We start from the raw sequence: 25,249 nt of genomic DNA, 5'->3' as shown, positions 1-25,249 counted from the left end.
ATATTGATAATGTTCTTATGGTTACACTGGACATCAACAGTCTTTTTACCGTGATTAATAATGATTATGGCATTAATTCTATAACAGAACTCTTGACAGGTTTGGGAGTCATTGAGAATAAAATAGAACTTATTAAGGATTTGTTAACGTTAGTGTTGGATAACAACGTTTTCCTGGGAGCTGGCTCCACGTATAGGCAAGCACAGGGTGTAGCCATGGGCACACCCTGTGCTAATACCTATGCGAACCTGGTCCTCTCAAAATGGGAAATGATGAATGTTTTGGGAAATGATACTTGGAAGGATTACATTTTAATGTATGTAAGATTTGTAGATGATATTTTTATTCTTTGGAATGGAGAATATGATACTTTCAATATGTTTTTGTCATATCTACACACTACCACCACCTTTCTTAAGTTCAGTGCCAATACTTCTTATCATTGTATAGATTTCTTAGATGTGAGGGTCACACAACAACAGGCAGGCTTTTCATCCAGCCTACACAAGAAAGACTGTTGGAAAATACCTTGCTGTCCTACGACAGCATGCATCCTCGCCATATTTTTCCAAATATTGTTAGAGGACAAGTGAGTCGTGCCTCCCGGATCAACACGGATGACACGCAATTTGAACAAGAGTTAGTGAATCTAACGGGTCATTTTGAGCAGAGAGGCTATGGGAAGAACATGGTAAGGAGTGTTATAGATAATAGTAAGACTTATAGACAGACCAAATTTAGACCTTGGCTTAATAGGAATCAGCATCAGGCTCCCGCAGTGTCCATGCAGGATGCCTCCACACAGAGAGGCACCAAGATGCTGTTTACATATGGGAGTAACATCAGTGACATTCGTAAAATTGTTAATAACAACTGGAACATCCTTACCAGTGATACCAGTCTAAAGGGGCTAATTGATAATAGACCTTATTTTCAATACAGAAGGAATAAGAACTTGAGTGACCTTTTATGTAAAGAGAATAGTCTTTCTGAGAGCAGGCCATTTAAGAGTAGGGCAGGCACACTTCCATGTGGTACGTGTAAAGCCTGCAGCTTTATTAATAAAGAGGTTAATTTTTTACACAGAACAACAAGGAAGAATATACTTCTTAAGGGTAGGGCTACCTGTAGGACTCCAAATGTGGTTTATTTGGCCGAATGCACAAAATGTCCCAGTTTTTATGTGGGTATGACCACAAACATGTTTAAGGTAAGAATCTTACAGCATCTAGGTAGTATAAGGAATAGGGATGATAGCAATGCCTTATATAGGCACATATGCATACACCCAACACATAGTTTTTTGTTTAGAGTCATAGTCAATATTAGATTGAATAGCCGGGGGGGGGATGTTAGACTGCAGACCGCTTTAGATGAAACCAAATGGATTATAGATTTAATGGCACACTTACCCCCTGGTCTAAATGACGTTATTCCTTTAAAACCCACACTCCTGAGAAGGCGTGTGTTTCATTGACTTACAAGGTTTTCATTGGTTGAGTGTTATTTTAAAAAGATTGTACATGCAGTGTTTGATGTCTGATGAAGGGTGTAACCCAAAAGCGCTAACCTTTTTCACTTGTTCTGCATTTTGACTGCCTTGGATTATCCTGCCAACTTGTTTTTAAGTTTTTTATTAAAAGCTTCATTGAGCAGCAGCAGTGTCCTGCTTTCTTTTTTCTTTTTTCTTGTGTTGAACGGTAGTATCCAGTGTTGTGTATTTTCATGTGAATCAACATGTAGGTTGTTGGATCCAGTCCGATCCAACCTCGGCGCCTTATACCAGTCAGATCCAACCTTGGCGTCTTATACCAAAGTATTGGATCCAAGAGCTATGACTCCTTCCCTACCCACAATTCCCCTGTCCTGCCTGAATTACCTCAAATGTCATTTGCTGCCTGCCTAACCAGATGTGTTGAACAAAATCTCCATTCCGCTTCACAATAAGTAAAGCTTTTGTTCCCCGTTTAAGATATTTAGACTTGTTAGTTAAGATGTAATAGTGATAGCTTTTTTTTTTTTTTTTCCAGATGGCACAGTTACAGACTTAGTGTGTTTTGTCCTAGTTTTTTTGCAGTGTATTACTGCGTGTTCTTAACTCTTGGGATTTAATCATTAGGTAGTTAGGTTTATATAGAAGTAGTTTAAAGTAATTTAAATAGCTTAAGATAGCATGTTGTATTAAGACAGTGAAATTCTTCTCATGTGAGAAAAGTCTACAGGCTTTAAGAAGTGTTCCTCTTGTGGGCGTAAAATGCCACCTGAAGACCCATACTAGCAGTGTGTATATTGTTTGGGGCCTTCCCACTTGCAGGACTCTTGTTTTATTTGTGGTGCTTTAAGCACCAGGGTCCTATATGGACGGAAAGAGAAGCTTATTTTGAAAGGGCTCTTTCCCCCTCATACCAAGTCCAAAAGGCACCATCTACTTTTCCTTCCCCCTGATAGAGAAAGGGAAGAAGAGAGAGAAAGGTCAAAGGAAATGGAGAAAGAGAGGGAAACGTAGTGCCCAAAGGACAAGCACCCAGAAAAGAGACCAGAAGACCCTTTGGACAAACATGAGAAAAGATCTCCAGACTCCACAGCTATTGCAGGTCTAGCACGAGGCAGTCGAATCCTACTTATCCAAGATCCAGACTCCCTCCCCAAAAACTTATTTTTCTGCTGTGCAGATTAGCCTGAGTCTTCATTCACCCGTACTTCAGAAGATTCCTTCAAGGCCTGCTTTGATAGCTTTGTCTTCAAGATCTGTCAGTCCACTAGGAGTCTTACAAAGTTAGACTTTGAGCAAATGATGAGGAAGATTCTAAGGACTCAGATTCATCTTGGAGTACTCCCAGCTTCATCCCCGAGGAAAGAACCAGGATCAGAACCTTTGACCTTGACTGGACTTCTTATGGCTCAAGCTTCTACTTTTGAAGCTGGTGCACATAAGGTCCATCCGCCTCATTGTACCAGCTACAGAATTGATAGCCCTGTAGGCTTTGGTTTTGACTTCTTCCCTCATTTTCTCAACCCCGATGCACTGTGGTTAAGTAGAGTTCCCATAGCGAAAGTGTCCAAGTCAGAGCAGCAATGGTGGAATCGGCTGTCAGATTTTTTGAAGCTGACCTGCTGCTTGGGGCTTTGGCTCTAGGTAGCTCCGATGTTCTTTGTGTTTCACTGTTGCAGTCATCACATTTGGGGTTATCTGCTTGAAGTAGCCCTCAGTCACCCTGATTAACAAAGTCTTGTGTCCTGTGTTGGTTGCTGTCTCTTCTTCCATGACATCAAGTAGTCAGGGGTATAAAACATGCAGCTGACACCATTACACCAGTCTTTCTTGCCATGCGGTGCCTGAAGCAGAAGCAGTTCGCAAGTGCAGGTTGGCCGACTCCTGAAATTTTCGTTTTTGAGTTTCAGAGCCAAAGTCTTCAACTTAAAGCTAAGTACCCCATTGGGAAAACTTCTTTTTCTTGCTCTAAACCGATGTCAGTAAAAGTAAATAATTGCATTTCTTGTGGAAAGCAAATACCTCATAAAGATTTTCATTCGTACTGTATTCCTTGCCTAGGCCCTGACCACGATGTACCTCGCTGTCGGTTTTGTGCCTTATTTAAACAACAAACTATCCATCGTCTATATTTCCGCTCCTAAATATTTTGGTGCTCGGTTCAATTATCCAGATATGTCTTCGGTAAGCCATCCGACTACCGACTTTCCGAAAAAATGCAAAGATAAAGACAGAGACACGTCACCTAAGTCCAAAGCTGCCGATGACGCTTCTCCTAAGCCAGTCGCCAGTTCGCCAGTACTCAGTGAGGCGCTTTCACAGCCCCTGATACCCACTACTTTAGATTCGCAGGCCTCTACTGAGACCCATTCGTTGTCCGGTATACTGTGAGATGCTTCAACTGTGGAACCTGCGGATGTCTCTACCTTGAATGGGTCCGGAGCCACTGTGCAGGCACCGGCTTCTGAGGGTGTATTCAGGCCTACTGACTTGCATATTAAACCAACGCCATCTGCTTCTTCAAGGCCTAAAACTCGAACTATGCTTAGAAAGCCAACGCCCAGACCGCATGGTCAGGCCTCTATGCCTAAAAAAACAAATAAGAATGGCTGAAGACCTTATTACTTTAATCAGGGGAAGCAAACCTTCCCAGGGATTACCTCAGTGTCACTGCTCAACAGAGGCACAGCAAAATAATGGGTATAGTTCCCCATACTAAAGGGGTGGCGTAAGCCACAAAACTATGGGCTAGGCTTGTAAATGCCCTCGGGCAGATAGCCTAGTATGAACCTATGAACCTCTAAGAGATCTAGGACTGAGTTTGCTTATGATACTTCTGACCAGGATTCTGAAATTTCTGTTTCCTCTGATGACCAGGATTTACCCTTATCTACCTTTGAGGATTCTGATGCTGATGACTCTGTTCCCTCTGCTTCCCCCCCAGAGGATTTTTCTTTTGGTGAAATCTTGCATACTCTTAGGGAGCATTTTCATTGGGAAAGTCAGGATTTCTCTGATTCTAAAAAGAGGCTTATGGATTTCTTACTCCTGCCCCAGGACAGGCCTTTAGCTATCCCTCCTGTACTAGACATTGTTGATGATGCCTTTTCGGAATCTAGCTTGGCCCCTGACTCTTTACCTCCTGCTCCCAGAAAACCTGATAGATATTACAGGGATCCTGACTCTCACAAGTTCCTTTTCAAAAATCCTACTGTGGATCCTGAGACCATTTCACAGGGACCCAAGGGCATTAAAGCTACTACTGCCAAAAATCCTACCCCCTCTGATAGAGACTCCAGGGCGTTGGATAGATGGGGTAAGAAGGTATGCACTTCTGCAACCTTGGCCATTAGGGCCTTAAACTGCCAGTTTCATATGTTAAAGTATCAGCAGCATATTATTGGATTGCATAAACAGAAAATGATGTTGATTCCTGATTGTGCTGAAAATAAGGATTTACAGGATTTAATGCATTCTGCTGAAGAGGTTGGAAAACATACTTTGCAATGTGTTTTGATTCACTAGAGGCATCTTGCAGGGCTGCTGTCACTGGGCCTGTACTTAGAAGGCATGCTTGGCTTAAGGAGCAATCCTTGCCAGATCATGTTAAAGCTAAATTACTGGATGCTCCCTTAAATCAGGACCACCTGTTTGGCAACAAAGCTGAAGAAGTTCTTAAAAAGATGGAGGAAAAAGCTAAATCTATGCAAACTGTTAAAGATCTCTTACAAGTACAACCTCCAAGATTTAGTAGGCATTGGCCTTCTAAGAATTGGTCCTTTCCTGCCTCTTCCAGGCCTTCTCAGTCCAAACCCTGATCCAGCAGAGCACCCAGGCTTCAGTCCCAGGGTACGCACAGGACTAAGCAGTAGGGGGCCCCCACTTCCAAATGTGGGAGTTGTAAACCCCCCCCCCCTATGGTAAACTGTCTCAATGACTTAACTTTAAAACTTCCAAGCACTTCTCAACTGACTGCCCCTTTGGGGGGGAAAGATTGCTCTACATGCAAAAAACTGGGAACTCATTACCCAGGGCAAATGAGTTTTAAATATAGTTTTCCAAGGGTACAAATTTCACTTCCACATGTTACCAACCCCAAACGGTTGGCCAGAGGCTCAAAAGCAAGTACTCTCTCTCTTAAGCATAAAGGCTATTCAAACTGTACCAGAAGAGGAAACAGGACAAGGTTTCTACTCAAGACTTTTCCTGGTACCCAGAAAAGACCATTCATGGCATCCTATCAAGGACCTGTCTACTTCAAACACCTTTTTGGTGATTCCAAAATTCAAGATGCTAACTCTTCACCAGTTGCTGCCTATGCTAGGCAAAGATGCCTGGTTGGCAACACTCGATTTAAAGGAAGCATATCTGCACATCCCAATCAGAGAATCTTGCAGAAGATACCTACGCATCGAAGCAGGCTACATGCACTATCAGTTCTCTGCACTGCCCTTTGGCTTGTGTACTGCGCCCAGGGTATTCACAAAGTGCCTAGCTCCAGTCATTGCATTTTGCAGGCAAAGAAATATTCAAATATACCTATAACTGGACGATTGTCTAATTCAGACAGAAAGCCAAGACATACTTTTGAATCATCTGGCTTTTGTACAAAGGGTGCTTGCTTGTCTGGGGTACACCATAAACGAAAAGAAATCTCACCTGGTACCCTGTCAACAAATTATATTCCTGGGAGCAAGCTTGAGTACAACTTCCCAGATGGCCTTCCTCACGCCAGAGAAACAAATTCACTTGACAACTACTTCCAACTAGTGGCCACAAAAACCCTGCTATCTGCAAGGCAAATAATGCAAGCCTTGGGGTTCATGGCCTCCTGCATTCTTCTAATTCCATATGCAAGACTGCATATGAGGAAACTACAGTGGTATCTAAAAAGCCTATGGTGTCAACATTCTTAGGATCTAAAAGCAATGGTTCCTATCATACCTTGCCTACAGTTAGAATTCCTTTGGTGGGCAGAGGTCTGCCACCAAAACAAGGGTCTACCATTCACTCTACCCCATGCAGCCCAAACCCTAACAACAGACGCATCAGACTATGCATGGCGGGCTCACTTGGCAGGGAAGTGCATTCAGGGCAAATGGAACCCAAGTCAAATGCACCTGCATATCAGTCAAAAAGAAATGTTAGCAATACAGAATGCTCTGACAGCCTTCAAGGACCACATTCTTCCAGGACAATTAATGGTAAAGACGGACAACACCACTGTTATGTGGTACATAAACAAGCAGGGGGGTACCCATTCTTACTACCTCTGCAGACTAGCCGTGGCTCTGTGGAACACAGCCTTGAGCTACCAAGTGCATCTACAAGCTCAGTTCCTGCCAGGAAAACTAAATACACTGGCAGACAGACTAAGCAGAAACCTCATGGACCCACAAGAGTGGAAACTGGAACCAAAGACTTTCAGCATGTTGACAAAAATGGGGGAGCCCAGATATAGACCTGTTTGCCTCCCCACAGAATTACCAATTAGACAAATTTTGCACAAGGACTCCCCACAAACAAGCATGTCCTTTAGCTGAAAAAATCAGTTTATGCCTTTCCTCCTCTGCCTCTCCTCTCCAAAGTACTACTAAAGATCAAACAGGACAAACCAAGGACGATATTGATTGCACCTGAATGGCAAAGCCAACACTGGTACCCTCTCTTGCGCAGTGTGTCACTGTTGGCCCCATGGCACCTGCCTCAGACCCCTACCCTGTTGTCTCTGCAGGAGAACCGGATTCTGCGCCCTCAGCTTCAAACCCTGAACCTAGCAGTCTGACTAATTACCTAATCTCTCCTTTACCATCCTTTCATAAACCAGTGATGGATATCATTTTAGAGGCAAGAAGGCCTAGTACTAGAAAATCTTATGCTGAAAAATGGAAAATATTTTGTGCCTGGAACCAATCACAAGGGGATGAGCACAGCAGCGTCCAACTTACCTCAGATTCTACAGTACTTAACTGAGATGCTTCACAAGGGCCTTTCTTTTTCCTCTATCAAAATTCACACCTCAGCCATTTCAGCTCATTGTAACACAGAACCTTCCCTCTTCTCGCATCCACCGCTCAAGAAGTTCCTCAGAGGGGCCAAAAATTTAAGACCACCCAGGAGAGCCCCAACTCCAGCCTCGGACCTTAACTTTGTATTGGAGAAACTCACTCTTCCTCCTTTCGAGCCAGCTGCTAGTGCAGATTTAAAATTCCTTTCTTGGAAAACCGCCTTCCTTTTAGCAATCACTTCAGCAAGAAGGGTATCTGAATTACAGGCCCTTATGGCAGTGGAGCCTTTCATCATCTTTCATGCGGACAGGGTGTCCCTCAGAATCAATCCCTCCTTCATACCCAAGGTAGTATCCAGTGTGGCTCTTAATCAGTCCATTCATTTGCCAACCTTATTTCCTAATCCACAGAACAAGGGGGAATGGATACTGCACTCCTTAGATGTGCACAGACAACTTAGATTTTACTTGGACAGGACTAAACCTCAAAGGAAATCTGAACAGCTGCTGGTGGCATTTGCTGCAGGGGCAGAGGAGAAGGCTATTTCAAAGCAAACCATTTCTAAATGGATAGGCCATTGCATTCATTTCTGCTATAAGCACTATGGAAAACCTATCCCACAGGGGATCGGACCCCATTCAAACACGGCTGCATCTACCTCTACAGCCTTTCTCAGAGGTGTCCCTACCAGGGACATCCTAGAAGCTGCTACCTGGAGTTCTGTACAAACTTTCACCAAGCAATTACCATTTGCCAATTTTCTCTAAATCCAGAGCTGGTTTTGCCACTGCAGTCTTGCAGGGCCTTATAGCTGGTCCTAATGCTATCTAAATTCCTCCTCCCATCCTTAGCTTTGGGAATCTACCCAAATGTGATGACTGCAACAGTGAAACACAAAGAACATAGTACAGTTATGTACACTTACCATAAATGTAGATGTTCGAGTGTATTCACTGTTGCAGTCCTGGTTACCCTCCCTCCAGCCCCCTGACTTTTTTTGGCTATACCTCTACTCTCCTTTACTATGCTTAAAAGCATTTTGGTGTTTTTGCTTTTTTATTGGAGGTATATCCTTGTATATATTTACTTTATTGCTTCCCATTATGGGGGGAGGGCACCTTACATCTGGGGCAAGAAAAACTGATGTAATGGCATCGGCGGCATGTTTTATACCCCTGACTACCTGACGTCACGGAAGAAGAGACAGCAACCGACGCAGGACCCAAAACTTTGTTAATCAGGCCGACTGAGGGCTACTGCAAGCAGATAACCCCAAATGTGATGACTGTAACAGTGAATACACTCAGAACATCTACATTTATGGTGAGTGTGCACAACTTTACTTTCTGAGGTCCTTCCCGGAGCCATCTGCCTTTGGAGTCGCGAGGTGTACCAATTTTTCTGTTTTAGATGGCTCTTCCTTGGCTCCATTGGCTGAGTCAAGCTTTCAGTGCTGTGGAGAGGGTCTTGGCGTGCATGCACAGCATTTGGATCCATTTAGACTCCCTCTGAAGCCTGTTCCTTCTTCCTCTCATTCTGGTCGACAGGGGCAGACAGATCCAGTTAGCTTCGAGAGTTGACATTTGAGCTCCATGTCTGACTCCAAAGTGTCTCCTTCAGAAGTCGCAAGGCACATTCCCCAAAATTGGACTTGCATGCAGAAGCATATTGAGGCAGTCACAGTAGACACAGAATTAGATGAAGAGAAGGCTTTCTAAGGTCCCCCCCCCAAAGACATCTCCTTTGGAGACTTCCTAGAATTAATGAAATAGATTGGGGAATGGTCCACTTAAACTCCTTTTTCTGACAATTCAAGTGCTTGTTGAAGCCTTTGAATCTGGCACCTCAGCGTCTTAGGTGGTCCCACATCCCGATGCCTTAGTTGACCTCATCACTCAGAAGACCAGGAAGGAACCTGATGTGGCAGAACCTATCAAAAAAAAAAAGTTTGTCGCCCCCCCCAAAACAGAAACCATTTGGCCAAGGGGTCCCCCTGTAGATGCCATGGTGGTCGCAGCATCATCCAAAAAAAGAAACTGTCTGAAGAAAGATCCTCTATTCATCCCACTGACAGGGAGTCTAGGGCATTTGACAGACTGGAAAAATGGACTTGAGCTTCAATAACATTTGCACTGAACTATCTGGCACACCTGACATGTTTTCAGTGGGATTTGAGCAAGGAGTTTTCAAATTCCCTGGCCAGGTAACTTACCTTTGGATATCCAGAAAACTGTGTGTACCTAGTTGTCTACTCTACAGTCATCCATGAATGTGACCCTGAGACTGCTTTCTAATGCTGCAGATGGCACAGAATGAGCAGCCAGCACAGGTATTACCATGTGATGACCTATCTGGATGTAGCTTTGCAACTTCATGGAAAGCTTTAAGACATTCTTCATAAATGCCCCCATAATGGTTCCACCTTATTTAGACCAAAAGTAAACGAAACACTTACCAGGAAGTGAGCAGGATGGTAAGATCTTGTTTGCCATAGGAATCACATTTTTCAACTCCCTCGTGATCCTTTTCCAGGAATAAAAGAGGAGGGAGAAAATTATGGATGTTCTTCATGTTTCACTGTTGCAGTCATTACATTTGGGGTAATCTGCTGAAATAGGAGGGAGAAAATTATGGTTCAGGAAATTATAAGGCTTTTACCAGAACACTCCTGGAGACAGGTGTCTCAGAAGTGGAGGCAATTCCATGGAACATCACCCTCAAGTCTGAGATGGTCTGCAGAACCAAGGTTTCCTTGGACCCTTTGACAGAGAAATCTTATCATTGTCCTTGAATGTTTGCCTGACTGCTGCACCCTGGACACAGTCAGGGGATGCTTCTTGCACCCTCTAGCTTTGCAAAATGTAACTTGCTATTATTGGGTGCTAAGGATCATTACCAGAGGTTATACAATAATCTTTTTTAGAATCCCAAAAAGACCAAACAAAATATTCACAGTACTCCATCCAGTCAGCTGGAATCTGCATCAACAGAGGTTGTAAAGTTGCTGGACAAAAGAGTTATTCGCCCGGTCCCCCAGGATCAGCAAGGAACTGGAATCTATTCAAGATTTTTTACAATTCCAAAAAGGGCAGGGGACTTCAGACCAGTTTTGGATCTCAACAATCTGAATCACTATGTAAAATAGACAAAGTTCTGGATGGTCACAGTACTGTCCATTGTACCTTTCTGTGGAAGGACTGTTGGATATGCTCTAGCAATCCTAAGGATGCCTACTGTCATATCAAGATCCCTCTACAGTCCAGAAGATTTCTCCATTTCCAGCTGGAAGCAAATCACTGTCAGCTCAGAGCGCTGCTATTTTGTCTCACCACAGCCCCTCCCTGGGTGTTTACCAAGATAATGGCAGCTATTACAGCTTACCTTAGGCTGCAAGGGATCCAGGTATTTCCTTATTTAGACTGTTGCCTTCTTACTGCTTCCTCCACAGATCTGCTACTGAGATGCAAGTCAATCCTTCTATGTCTAGCAACTCACTTAAGTATTTCAGACCATAGAATTTATAGGCTGCCACATAGACTCATAGATCAGGTAGCAAAACTTCTCCTGACTCAAGATAAATCCATAACGTCTGTAGCCCTCCAAGTGATGAAACGTCCTCGGCCTCAAGCTTGACTCATTCTAAAACTTTTAGGATTAATGGCTTCCTGTATAACTCTTGTTCCTTTGGCCAGTTATCACATGAGAGTTCTGCTGTGAACACTAGCTATACAGTGGTCACAAAAGCTACGTCTTCTTCACTACAAAATTCACTTGAATGAGGTATGCAGAGGCAATATTCAGTTATGGGTTTCATCCAGCATAGTTGTTTAGGGCTGACCCTTGGTCCTCCTACTCCCAAAGCCACATTTGCCATGGATGCTTCCCTTCTGGGGTGGATGAGGGGTCATTTTGAGGGGAAGACAGTTCAAGGAATGTGGTCACCAATAGAAGCCAAACTTCACATCAATGTCTTGGAGTTGAGAGTGGTCCTCCTTACACTGTAGGCATTTTAGGACCTCCTACCCAAGGATGTGATTGCTACCCACTCTGACAACATGTTGGTGGTTTGGTATATCAACAAACAATGTGAAATGCACTTGTACCCTCTTTGCTGAAAAGCCGTGAGAGTTTGGTAGTGGCAATGTTTTCAAACTGCTTTCTGGTAGCAATGCACATACCCGGGGCATGCAGTTATACTATTACCTCACAAGTGGTCTCTCAACAGAACTTTGGCAGTGGAGATTTTCTGCCATTGGGGCCAACCTTGCTGCAAACATTTTGCTCCATACCTCAGTAACAAATGCAGAAGTTACTTCACCCTCATCCCTCCACAGGGACGGTCACCGAGATGCTCATGTCCATCTTTGGGTCCCAGGTCTCCTTTGTGCTTTTTGACCAACTCCCCCATGTCATTAAGTTCAATCAGAAAGTTGTGGCGTGCAAGACTAAGGTAATCCTCATTGCCCCCTTCTGGCCTCAGCAGTTCTGTTTGCGCTTTCTTTCACCTCTTCTGGTACACCTACCATGGGTTCTGGATCCATTTCCAAATCTCCTCAGTCACTCATCTGGGCTACCTCTACCCATGTCAAGACCCTAAAACTGATCGAGGGGTTTCTCCAATTTTAACAATTGCCAGAGATGCCAGGCTTTCTTCCCTAGTTCAGATCATATATTCTCAAAGGGACTCAACCAAAAAGATTTACAAAAGCAATTGGAAGCATTTTTCCATTTGGACCTCGTCGAATGGACTTAGACCCCTTTTCAGAACCTTTACCTGAAATTTTGGAGTTCCTATTGGACCTATTTAGGGCTAGCTGAAGTTACTCTGCAATTATAGTCCTTTTAGCCCCCATTTCAGATTTTCACATAGGGCTCAGCAGTACATCTATTGTTTCCCTCAAAGTGACTAAAGCCTTCCTTAGAGGAACCTTTTTATTGAGACCCCCAGTTTGGATCTGATCCTTCCCTGGAATATTACCATCATGCTGCAATTGCTTACTCAAAAACCCTTTGAACCAGCAGCAGCTGTAGATATAACGTTTCTTTCAAGGAACAATATTTTTCTGGTTGCCATTATATCTGCAAAATGTGGGTCAGAATTACAGGCACACACTTGTAAATACCCTTTCCTTATTTTTCACCAAAACAGTGTCACTGAGTACATACCCTTCGTTTCTTCCCAGAGTAGCTTCAGAATCTAACATGAACCAACAGATTGATTTACCACTTTTCTTTCCAATTTTTACCAGCAAAGGAGAACATACTCTACATACCTTAGATATCCACAGACAACTCCTGTTCTAAATGCATCATATAAGAGTTTCAGAAAATTAGATCAGCTGTTCATATCCTTCTTCCAAGAGCAAGCTTGGACAATTGGTGTCTAAGTTAACACTATGAAAATGGTAAGAAAACTGCATTTCATTTGTCTATGATTAGAGAGGGATGTCTTTACAATTAAAGCGTAAGGCTCATTCTACCAGGACAATATCAGTTTCCAACAGGATTTGTCAAAAGAGTCGGTGACATGTGCTGCAGCAACTTGGTCTTCAACTCATGTCTTTGTATCTCGTTATAAGTTAGAATTGCAGTCTAGAATTCGCACGTCTTTTGGCTCCACCATATTCAGGAATGTCCTTCTTTGAGACCATCCAGGTCTCTGTCAGGAAAACATGGAAATCTGTCCTACATGTTGAATCCGACAGAAGTAGACAACATGGTATACAGAAGCTGTGTACTTATTTATTTTCATCTGGTTCAACTCCCCTCTCTCCTTTCTGCTGCCAAGTTAGTTTTTCTTTTTGGGGATCGGACAGACGTGCTGTGGACACTCTTACCCTCTGTACCTTTTAGACTACAGTGGTTTATATAGTTCTCTCGTTATTCTTTCCTATATCATTTTTCACCAGTTGTGATATTCTGCAAACTCAGTCTGAGGTAGAGGAGGAGAGGGGAATTTGTGAGCAGGGGAACGTCAGCTGACTGATCCAATACTTAGGTCCTATCCGACTGGATCTGAAAACCCACATGTTGAACCAGACGAAAATACGACAGCATTGGTTCTATTGGTATGGTAAGTACATAACTTTCATTTGCAGTAGGGAGAACTTGTGTAATTGAAGAACTTTGAATAGTTCCCTCTCTGTTTTGGGAGATAGAAGCTTACTAAAGGAAAGACTGCCGTATCTGGAGTTAATTCCTCATGCCCTAGGTCTGTCTGCTTTAACCTCCGTCCTTCCTTCTCCCATTCTACCTGACCATTTTTAAAGCCTTAAGAGAATCTATGTTTCAAGATCCTTGTACAGTTGTTCAGTGCTTTTACTGAGCTAGAAATATCTGCTTGGTGTTTGAGCAATTTATAGCTTGGTTTTAAAAATATTTTCCAACATCCCAGGACTTATTGATGGCTCTTTTACCAGTATCCAGTTGGTCCATTTATTCCAAGGATATGGGATATGAGCATTTCCGTGCTGGGTGAGAGTTGTAAGACATACTCATTTGTGTCCAGCAGGCATACTTCCACACACTGGACTCCCCTTGGCTTTACTGGTACTAAGCATCATGACTATGCGGGCTCAGGTGTGTCATACTCCATTGGGTAACGCCTAGTGCAGAGCCAGTATCAGCCATTTGCTGCCACCCTGGTCAGCTAGTACATGAGCTGAAGCTACTACTCAGACTAGGATCACCTGCAGCATATTAAGGGCTTTAGAGGTCTACACTAACAGCTGGTCTTGCTTGGTTTTAAAAATATTGTTCTAGATCTTGGGCAAGTTGACCTTTCTACTTCTGGCCAGACAAGAGGAAGATATCTGGTGCCCCTCAATAAAAGATGTGAGGTTTTTGACACCCTTGCAGGGTTGCAAGATGGATCCAGTTTGTGTGATGTATGTGGATATAACCATATGTCAGAGTTGTTGTCCTGGTGACTACCTTGATAGATGACTTCTCCCAAGCAAATAAGGATGTTTGTCTTGAGTGTGCTCAGGACAACGTCTGAGATGTTTCTACATATTTCAAGAATTAATATTATGTTTGTGTTTTATACTAATAATGCTGGCTCCTTTGGTTTACTTTCCAAGAAACTGACCTGGCTTGTTTTCATAACATTTTCTGAGAACATGTTTACAAATCATATAAACTTGCAAGCGTCCTGTTTGAAGACATGTACTCTTTTTTGAGAAGGGAGAAAAATTGTTTATCTGACTCAGAAAAAATGTGTACTTAAGAGGCTTATAACACCTTACTACATGCAACTCTGGACTTGTAGATGTTGTTAGTGTTTCACTGTTGCAATCATTATATTTGGGTTATCTGCTTGCAGATAGCCCTCAGTCGGCCTGATTAACAAAGTCTTGGGTCCTGCGTCGGTTGCTGTCCCTTCTTCCATGATGTCAGGTCATCAGGGGTATAAAACATGCAGCCAACGCCATTACATCAGTCTTTCTTGCCGTGAGGTGCCCGAAGCAGAAGCAGTTCGCAAGTGCCGGTCGGCCGACTCCTGAAATTTTCGTTTTCAAGTTTCAGAACCGAAGTCTTCAACTAAAGCTAAGTACCCCGTTGGGGAAACTTTTTCTTGCTCCTTACCGATGTCAGTAAAAGTTAATAATTGCATTACTTGTGGAAAGCAAATACCTCATAAAGATTTTCATTCGTACTGTATTCCTTGACTAGGCCCTGGTTTTGTGCTTTATTTAATCAGTGCACTATCTGTCGTCTGTATATTTTCGTCTCTAAATATTTCGGTTCTTGGTTTAATTATCCAGAAATGTTGTTGGTTAGCCATCTGACTACCGGGATTCTGAAAAAACGCAAAGATAAAGACAGAGACAGGCCGCCCAGGTCCAAAACTGCTGACGATGCTTCTCCTAAGCCAGTCGCCAGTTCGTCGGTACTCGGTGAGGCGCTTTTGCAGTCCCTGATACCTGCTACCTCTGATTCGCAGACCTCTACTGAGACCCATTCGGAGTCCGGTATGCTGCGAGATGCTTCAACTATGGAACCCACAGATGTCTGTACCTTGGATGGGTCCGGAGCCGTTGTGCAGGGCACCGGCTTCTGATGGTGTATTCAGGCCTATGGACATGCATATTAAATTGACACCTCCTTCTTTACTTAGGCCTAAATCTCGATCCATGCCTAAAAACCGATGCCCAGGCCACATGCTCAGGCCTCTATGCCTAAAACATAAATGATAAGAATGGCTGAAGATCTAATAACTCTAATCAGGGGTAGCCCACCCACCCACCCCCCTTCTAAGAGGCCTAGGACTGAAGTTGATTATGAATCTTCTGATCAGGATTCTGTTTTTTCGGATTCTTCTGATGATCTGGATTTGCCCTTATCTACTTATGAAGATTCTGATGCAGAGGACTCCATTCCCACTGCTTCCCCTCCTGAGGATTTTTCTTTTGGGGAAACCTTACCTACTCTAAGGGAGCATTTCCACTGGGAAAGCCAGGATTTTTCTGATTCAAAAAAGAGGCTTAGGGATTTCCTTCTCTTACCTCAGCATAGGCCTTTAGCTATTCCTCCTGTACTAGACATTGTTGATTATGCTTTTTCAGAATCTAGTTTGGCCTCTGATTCCCTGCCTCCTGCTCCCAGAAAACCTGACAGATACTACAGGGTCCCTGAGTCCCACAAGTTCCTTTTTAAAAATCCTATTGCAGATCCAGAGACTATTTCACAGGGGCCCAAGGGCATTAAGGCTTCTACTGCTAAAATTCCTACCCCTTCTAATAGAGACTCCAGGGCACTGGATAGATTAGGTCCATAGGTTCATACATTAGTACTAAGCTAACTGCCCTTATGAGCCATTTTAAGCCTAGCCAATCATCCCTTGTGAGACTCAAACCCTGCACCTTGTGTTTGTAAGGGAAACACCTTAACCATTAGGCCACCCTCCCAGATGGGGTAAGAAGGTTTACACTTCTGCAACCTTGGCCATTAGGGCTTTAAACTTCCAGTTTCATATGTTAAAGTATCAGCAACATGTTATTGGACTGCTTAAACAGGAAATGATGTTGATTCCTGACTATGTTGAAAATAAAGAATTACAGGATTTAATGCATTCTGCTGAACAAGTTGGAAAACATACTTTGCAATGTGGATGTCCTTCAAGGATGCATCTGCAGTCATAACAAATGGGTTGTCCTGTCATCAGGCAGCCCTTCGGTCGGCCGGATTCCAAAGTCTGGGTCCGGCTTCGGCTAATGTCGCACTCCACCCGACGTCATCTCTACTGGTCTTCGGGTATAAAGGCATCAGCCGACGCCATTTTCCTCAGTCTTTCTTGCCGCGTGGCGCCCGAAGCAGAAGCTGTTCGCAAGTGCCGGTCGGTCAGATCCAGAGATTACTACTACCGAATACTACTTCGAAGACTTCTAAAAGCTAAGTACCCCGTTGGGGACTCTTTCTTGCCTCAGCCGATGTCAGAAAAAGTCAATAACTGTTTAACTTGTGGGAAACAAATACCTCATAAAGATTTCCACTCTTACTGCCTGCCTTGCTTAGGCCCAGACCACGACGTAGCAGCCTGTTCGGCCTGTGCTTCCTTCAACCGACGAACGCTTAGGCGTCGGTCGGAGTTTGCTGAACAGTTTTTCGGCTCAGATTTTGCGTACATTATGCCGTCGGATCCTCCGACTACCCAAATTGTTAAAAAACGCAAAGAAAAAGACCAACACTCGCAGTCCACGGTTTCGGCCGAAACCACGGTTAAGCAAGCCGCGAGTGTCTCGGTTTCGGCCGAAACCGAGAAAACCGGTCAATCTTCAGCCGAATCCATGACTACTACTGAGGCTCCTGCTACCTTAGTTGAATCGGCCTCAGAAATTTTTTCCTACAATTGTGGTTCCTAGTGATTTATCAGACACCATCCCTTTGGATGTCTCTATCCCAGCATGTGGTGCTGCTAGGCCTCCTGCAGCCATGTCTATTAAGGCCTTTGCCAGGGCTAAAGCAGCCAAATATGTTAAATCAGTGCCTGTTAAGCCCCCCTCACACAGGCCCACTTCTAGTTCACAAATGCTTACTCTGGCAGAGGATCTAATATCCTTAATTAGGGGATCCCAATCTCACCCAGACAGGGCCTCTCAGCCCCCAGAAAAGAGACCTAGAGCAGAGCCCCCCGAGCCAGTGTCCTCTGATGATTCTGCGGATGACTCAGACATTACAGACCAGCCAGAGGCTCCTTTTTCTACTTATGAAGATTCCGATGCTGAAGAATCCATTCCAGCTGCCTCTCCACCAGAGGAATTTTCCTTTGGGGAAACCTCACATGCCATGAGAGAACAATTCCAATGGCAGGGACAAGATTTCTCAGATTCAAGAAAAAGGCTTAGGACATTTCTGCACTTACCACAACATAGGCCCTTAGCTATACCTCTTGTACTGCCTGTTGTGGATGATGCATTTAATGATGTTTGCACTGCTCCTGATTCTTTACCTCCAGCCCCTGCCAAACCAGATAGATTTTACAGGGTGCCAGACACTCATCACCACCTATACAAGGCCCCACTTGCAGATCCTGAAACTATATCCCAGGGGCCTAAGGCAGTAGCCTCGACCTCAGCAAAAAACCCTATTCCTTCTGAAAGGGAATCCAGGTCCTTAGAGATGGGGGAAAAAAGTTTACACCTCTGCTACTCTCTCAGCTAGAGCTTTAAACTGTCAGTTTCATATGATCCAATACCAAGAGTTTATGCTTGATCAGTTAACTAAAAGCTGTCCTCTGATGACTCCTTAGATAAGAAATATGTATTAGAAATGGTGAATAACATCCAACAGGTTAGTAACCATTCTTTAAAATGTGGCTATGATGCACTGGAGGCTTCATTTAGATCAGCCATGACTGGCACAGTGATAAGAAGGCATGCATGGTTGAAAGAACAGGTCTTACGGATCATGTTAAAGCAAAGCTGTTAGATGCTCCTATGGATAAGGCCAGTCTATTTGGTACACCTGCTCAGCAAGTAATGAAGAAAATGGAAGAGAAGGCAAAATCTGTACAAACAGTTAAAGATTTCTTACAGGTTCAGCCCCAAGGTTTAGCAGGAACTGGCCTGCCAAAAATTGGTCCTTTCCAGACTCCTCAAAATCCCAAAGAGGCAGGAATAGACGCCTAGAGGCAGAAATCAATCCAGAGGAGGTGCCTACAGAGGACGACAGTGGCAAGGCAATAACCGAGGCACAGACACAACCACTGCCACTGCAACAGGACAATCACAGTGACTTGGCTCTGACACCGCCTACCAGGGAGCAAATAGCAGCACCTTTAGGCGGAAAGTTAGCCTTATTTTCGAAAAATTGGCACTATGTCACAAAAGACAAGTGGATTTTGCAAACCATAGACCAAGGCTACAGGTTCCACTTCCACACCTTACCAGTAAAAAGAGGAATGCCAAACCTACCTCCAAATCAAAAAACAGAAGCTCTAAAGCAGATAGCGGAATTAGCAAAGATGAGAGCTGTGGAAAGAGTACCAATAACAGAACAGGGCAAAGGATTCTACTCCAGACTCTTCCTAGTACCAAGAAAAGGGAAAAGTTGGAGACCTATTCTCGACCTGTCCGTCTTAAACACATACATCATTGTCCCAAAATTCAAAATGCTGACCCTACAGCAACTTCTTCCCATGCTGGGCAAGGAGTGTTGGCTGGTAACTCTAGATCTCAAGGAGGCATACCTGCACGTCCCCATATGACCAAATTGCAGAAGATACCTCAGATTTCTTGCAGGATCAGAGCATTATCAATTCTCAGCATTGCCCTTTGGCTTATCTACTGCGCCCAGAGTATTCACAAAATGCCTGGCATCAGTAATCGCTCACTGCAGACTACAGGGAGTCCAAATTTATCCATACCTGGACGACTGCCTGTTACAAGCGGACAACAAAAGCAAGCTGACAACAGATTTAGAAAGGGTCATTTGCTTATTACAAGCCCTGGGATACACAGTCAATTTACAAAAGTCAAGGCTGATACCATCCCAAACAAGAACATTCTTGGGTGCGGAATTGGACACAGTAAAACAAATGGCATTCCTAACTGCAGAAAAACAAAAGAACTCCTCTTTACTTCTTGGCTAACAAAGCAGAACAAACTAACAGCAAGAAAAGTACTGCAGGCCTTGGGCTTCATGGCATCATGCATAATCTTGGTCCCACATGCCAGACTGCATATGAGAAAGCTACAGTGGTACCTAAAGAATTTATGGTCTCAACACAGGCACAGCTTAGAAACCAAATCCCACTAATCCCATGCCTAAAACAGGAGTTCCTATGGTGGGCTCAAGCATGCCAGTCAAACCCAGGCTTACCCTTCCACAACTTTCAAGCAAGCCAAACCATCACAACGGACGCCTCAGACCTAGGCGTCCGTGGGGCGCACATGTTGGACAAATGCATACAAGGATTGTGGACTCAAGACCAGCTGCACCTGCACATAAACCAAAAAGAAATGCTGGCAGTAAAACTAGCAATCCAGAAATTCAGACCATTCCTCAAACAAGGCCATTTAATGATAAGGACAGACAACACCACAGTCATGTGGTACATCAACAAACAGGGAGGCACTCATTCATACCCCCTATGCAGAATGACTCTGGACCTTTGGAATCTGGCTCTGAGCTACAACATCCAGTTACAGGCAATATTTGTGCCGGAAAAGAGAACACCCTAGCAGACATGTTAAGCAGAACCACCTCGGATGCTCATGAATGGATGCTACACCCGGACATCTTCAAGGCCATCACAAAGAAATGGGGAATGCCACAAATAGACCTATTCGCATCCCCACTCAATCACCAGCTCAAAAAATTCTGCACAAGGACATACCACCCACTTGCATGGAAGGTGGACTCTCTATCCTTCAGTTGGAAAGGCCTGACAGCATATGCATTTCCACCTCTTCCCTTGATGCACAAGGTACTACTGAAAATCAAAGAGGAACGTCCAAGGATAATCCTGATAGCTCCGAATTGGCCAAGACAACACTGGTACCCATTGCTGAGGAACATGTCTCGGGGGAGAATGTGGTCAATACCCCTGATGCCTTTGATGTTAACTCAGAACAACTACAACATCATGCATCCAAACCTAAAAACCTTGCAACTGACTGCCTGGAACATCACATAGCAGCAACTAACCCAGACCTATCCCAAAGGGTTAAAGACATTATCCTTGAAGCCCGCAGACCTTCAACAAGAAGGAACTATGCAGGAAAATGGAAAAGGTCTTTCATTTGGAGTACTGAAAGAGGAAAAGATGTGTCGAACATAGATATTGCTAACATCCTGGAGTACTTGGCTGAGCTTCTACACACAGGCCTGTCCTATTCCTCCATCAAGATACATGCATCAGCTATTTCAGCAGAATACAGCTTTGATCCACCTGTCTTTTCACATCCTCTACTCAGGCAGTTCCTCAGAGGGATCAAGAATGTAAAACCTCCTAGGAAACCACCATTACCAGCATGGGACTTGAACTTTGTGCTAGAAAAGTTGACACTCCCTCCATTTGAACCAGCAGCAACAGCAGATCTGCAACACCTATCATGGAAAACTGCTTTCCTACTGGCAATTACGTCAGCAAGGAGGGTTTCGGAACTACAGGCCTTAATGGCAGTGCAACCCTTCCTAATCTTCCATCAAGATAGGGTGTCCATGAGAACTAATCCTACATTTATGCCTAAGGTGGTAACCAGAGTGTCTTTAAACCAGGCAATCCACCTACCTACCTTCTTTCCCAATCCACAGAACAGGGGGGAAAGACTGCTGCATACCTTGGATGTACATAGACAGTTACGCTACTACCTGGACAGAACCAAAGGTAACAGAAAAACTGACCAGCTTTTAGTAGCCTATGCAACAGGAAGGGAAGGAAAAGCAATTTCCAAACAGACAATCTCCAAATGGATAGGAAATTGCATGAGATTCTGTTACTCCTACCATGGAAAACCAATTCCACAGAACATAAGACCTCATTCTACAAGGGCTACAGCCACTACCACAGCTTTCTTACGGAGCGGCAACCAAGGACATTATTGAGGCTACTTGGACCTCCGTGCATACATTTGCCAAGCATTATAATTTACCTCTATACTCTAGATCCCGAGCAGGGTTTGCCACTGCTGTACTGCAAGGGATCCTAACTACACCATAATTTTTCTTCCTCCACCCCTAGTTTGGCTATGGTATTCTACCCATTTGTTATGACTGCAGATGCATCCTTGAAGGACATAGTACAGTTTTGTACCTACCATAAATGTAGATGTCCGAACAAGATAGGATCTGCCGTCAAGATTACCCACCCTCCTTCCCTCTGTGGTACTCCTAGGGTATTTACCCTCCTAATAGCTAGCTGGGGAGTCTCTTATGGTGTATTTGTTTGTATATATGTACATACATGCTTATTTTTGTGTTTGCCTTCTACTTTTTTTGGAAACATTGGCATTTATCCAAAATTTAGCTTTCCAAGAGGGCAACTGGCATCTGGGGCAAGAAACACTGGGGAAAATGGCGTCGGCTGATGCCTTTATACCCGAAGACCAGCAGAGATGACGTCGGGTGGAGTGCGACATCAGCCGAAGCCGGACCCAGACTTTGGAATCCGGCCGACCGAAGGGCTGCCTGACAACAGGACAACCCATTTGTTATGACTGCAGGATGCTATCCTGTTCGGACATCTACATTTATGGTAGGTACAAAACTGTACTTTTTGATTCATTAGAGGCCTCTTGCAGGGCTGCTGTTACTGGGTCTGTGCTCAGAAGGCATGCTTGGCTTAAGGAGCAATCTTTGCCAGATCATGTTAAAGCTAAGTTGTTGGATGCTCCTTTAAATCAGGACCGCCTGTTTGGCAACAAGGCTGAGGAAGTTCTTAAAAAGATGGAAGATAAAGCTAAATCTATGCAAACTGTTAAACATTTTTTACAAGTTCAGCCTCCTAGCTTTAGTAGGCACTGGCCTTCTAAGAATTGGTCCTTTCCAGCCCCTTCCAGGTCTTCTCAAGCCAAGCCCAGACACAGCAAAAACCCCAGGTTTCAGTCCAGGGGACACACAGAACTAAGCAGTTGGGGGCCACCACTTCCAAATCTGGGAATAATAAGACTCCCCCCATGATAAACTGTCTCAATGACTTCCTTTTAAAATTTCCAAACACTTATCAACTGACTGCCCCCTTGGGGGGGGGGGGAGATTGCTCTTCATGCAAAGAATTGGGAACTCATTACCCAGGACAAATGGGTTTTAAATAGTGTCCCAGGGATACAGATTTCACTTCCACACATTGCCAACACCAAGCGGGTGGCCAGACCTACCCCCAAATCAGTGAGCAGAGGCCCAAAAACAAGTACTTTCTCTCTTAAGCATGGGGGCTATTCAACTGGTACCAGAAGAGGAAAAGGGACAAGGTTTCTACTCAAGACTTTTCCTGGTACCCAGAAAAGGCAAATCATGGCGTCCTATCCTGGGCCTGTCTACTCTAAACGCCATTTTGGAGATTACAAAATTCAAGATGCTGACTCTTCATCAATTACTTCCTATGTTAGGCAAAGATGCCTGGTTGGCAACACTAGATTTAAAAGAAGCATAACTGCACATCCCAATCAGGGAATCTTGCAGAAGATATCTACGCTTCAAAACAGACTACACAGACTATCAGTTCTCTGCACTACCCTTTGGCTTATGTACTGCGCCCAGGGTATACACAAAGTGCCTAGCTCCAGTTATTGCATTTTGCAGGCAAAGAAATATTCAAATATACCCATACCTGGAAGATTGTCTAATTCAGGCAGAAAGCCAGGACATACTTTTGAATCATCTGGTCTTTGTACAACGGGTTCTAACTTGTCTGGGGTACACCATAAACTAAAAGAAATCGCAATTTGTACCCTGTCAACAAATTATATTCCTGGGAGCAAGCTTGAATACAACTTCCCAGATGGCTTACCTGATGCCAGAGAAACAAATTCATTTGACAACCTACTTCAAACAAGTGGCCACAAAAACCCTGCTATCTGCAAGACAAATACTGCAGGCCTTGGGGTTCATGGCCTCCTGCATTCTTCTAATTTCATATGCAAGACTGCATATGAGGAAACTACAGTGGTATTTAAAAAGCCTATGGTGTCAACATTCTCAGGACCTAGAAACAATGATTCCGATCATACCTTGCCTACGCCTAGAGCTCCTTTGTTGGGCAGAGGCCTGCCACCAAAACAAGGGACTACCTTTTACGCCACCCCCTGCAGCCCAAACCTTAACAGATGCATCAAGACTATGAATGGGGGGCTCACCTGGCAGGGAAGTGCATTCAGGGCAAATGGAACCCAAGTCAAATGCACCTGCATATCAATCAAAAATAAATGTTAGCTGTACAGAATGCTCTGACATCCTTCAAGGACCACATTTTTCCAAGACAACTAATGGTAAAGGTGGACAACACCACTGTTATGTGGTACATAAACAAGCAGGGGGTTACACATTCTTACCCCTCTGCAGACTAGCTATGGCATTGTGGAACACAGCCTTGAGCTACCAAGTGTACCTACAAGCTCAATTCCTGCCTGGAAAATTAAATACCCTGGCGGACAGACTAAGCAGAAACCTCATGGACCCAGACAAGTGGAAACTGGAACCAAGGACTTTCAACATGTTGACAAGCAAATGGGGAAGCCCAGGTATAGACCTGTTTGCCTCTCCCCAGAACTTCCAATTGGACAAATGTTGCACAAGGACTCCCCATAAACAAGCCTGGAAAGTGGATGCTCTGTTCTTCAGCTGGAAAAAACTATCAGTCTATGCCTTCCCCACTCTGCCTCTGCTCTCCAAAGTAGTACTAAAAATCAAAACAGGACAAACAAAGGATGATTTTGATTGCTCCATACTGGCTGCGCCAACACTGGTACCCCCTTCTGTGCACTGTGTCACAGTTATCTCCATGGCACCTACCTCAGACTCCTTCCCTGCTGTCTCAGCAGCATATCCAGATTTGCACCCTCAGCTTCTAACACTGAACCTTGCAGCCTGTCTAATTACTTAATCTCTCCTTTACCATCCCTCAGCAAACCTGTGATGGATGTCATCTTGGAGGCGAGAAGACCTAGTACTAGAAAATCTTATGCTGACAAATGGAAAAGATTCTGTGCTTGGAATCAATCTCAAGGGATGAGCACAGCTGCGCCCAATTTACCTAAGATTTTACAATACTTAACTGAGATGCTTCACAAGGGCCTGTCTTTTTCCTCCATTAAAATCCACGCCTCAGCCATTTCAGCTCATTATAACACAGAATCTCCCCTCTTCTCTCATCCACTGCTCAAGCAGTTCCTCAGAGGGACAAAAATTTGAGACCACCCAGGAGAGCTCCAACCCCAGCCTGGGACCTTAACTTTGTCTTGGAAAAACTCACTCTACCTCCTTTCGAGCCAGCTGCTACTGCAGACTTAAAATTTCTTTCTTGAAAAAAAGCTTTCCTTTTAGCAATTACTTCAGCTAGAAGGGTATCTGAATTACAGGCCTTTATGGCAATGGAGCCTTTCCTCATCTTTCATGCGGACAGGGTGTCCCTCAGAAACCAATCCATCCTTCATGCCCAAGGTGGTATCCAGTGTGTCTCTTAATCAGTGCATTCATTTGCCGACCTTCTTTCCCAATCCACAGATACTACATTCCTTAGATGTGCACACACAACTTAGATTCTACTTGGAGAGGACTAAACCTCAAAGGTAATCTGAACAACTGCTGG

The 25,249-nt window shown here is 44.1% G+C and overlaps 1 protein-coding gene across 1 annotated transcript in view; it reads left to right on the top strand.

The window, feature by feature from the left end:
• The window catches only part of LOC122805677 (glycogen phosphorylase, muscle form), a 761,024-nt gene that overhangs the window by 677,587 nt on the left and 58,188 nt on the right, over positions 1-25,249 (top strand). The window lies entirely within an intron of this gene.

Source organism: Protopterus annectens, chromosome 6.part1, assembly GCF_019279795.1.
Source record: "Protopterus annectens isolate FY-2018-M chromosome 6.part1, PAN1.0, whole genome shotgun sequence".
Classification (NCBI taxonomy): domain Eukaryota; kingdom Metazoa; phylum Chordata; order Ceratodontiformes; family Protopteridae; genus Protopterus; species Protopterus annectens.
The sequence above is the reverse complement of the archived record's forward strand: the minus strand, read 5'-3'. Positions and strand labels throughout refer to the sequence as shown.